This window comes from Nannospalax galili, unplaced genomic scaffold, assembly GCF_000622305.1.
Source record: "Nannospalax galili isolate Female #2095 unplaced genomic scaffold, S.galili_v1.0 scaffold196, whole genome shotgun sequence".
Taxonomy (NCBI): Eukaryota; Metazoa; Chordata; class Mammalia; order Rodentia; family Spalacidae; genus Nannospalax; species Nannospalax galili.
This window is the reverse complement of record NW_008337421.1, coordinates 130,698-131,678: the sequence shown is the minus strand read 5'-3', so window position 1 is coordinate 131,678 and position 981 is coordinate 130,698.

Genomic DNA, 981 nt, shown 5'->3' with positions numbered 1-981 from the left:
TCATTGGGGATATTGAGTAATTTAGTTAACTGCAAGAAAATAATGACTGACTCAATGTAACTAACATTGCTGTAACCGGGATGGCATCATTTGTGAGTAAGCACAAATTCCTTTTTATGATTAAAAGATATGGTGACTAGGAGTAACCAAAATCTGTACCAAGTTTCAAGACATATAAAGGGTTTCATTGTAGACCCTGGTTAAATAACGCAGATTCATTTTTCTTCTAAAAACTAGTAAAAATAATTAAATTTTTATGCTCAGAAAAAAAACACACTACATATCAGCAGGATAGCATTTCATTTAACTACATTTCATTACTCATACACATCCTCTTATCAAGAATTTGTGGGATTTTTACCTTAAGTCAAATAGAAACCATTAGATAATCTTCTTAACATATTTCCATTATGTCTTTTTAAGGTTTCAGTAATTAATCTTACTGTTGTTGTTTAAATCATTCTAAAATGGAAGACACCTGCCCTGCTACCTCCATCCTGCCAGCATACCCTCCACCGCACTGCAGCTCCTTTATTCTCTGTGGTCTTCAAATGCACCAGACTGCTCAAAACTTTGGTTCCCGTGCTATTCGTTATGCCTATTTTGTCTCAGATAATCATATTTTTTGTGTTTGGTTCTCTTCAGATCATCGTGGAATCAGCTAAACATCATTCAAGATCCTGCTTTACAGCCAAAGCGAAGGAGCTTGTCATGTCTCTAGTCGATATCTTCTGTAATACTCTTCTGAATTACACTTCTGGTGTGTTTTTTCTACTTTCACAGTTTGGCCTGGCTTCATTTGCTCGAATTTAACCCTGGGAGAACTAGAATGGTACCTGACTCATCCGTGTGCTTAGATAGTGTCAGAAAACTAGAAGTATCTACCATAGTGTTTGCCAGAGAACAGATTCGCTGCATGAATGAAGGAATGATTTAAACTGCCATGTCTCTCTTTTTAATTTTTTCATTCTTTGATATCAT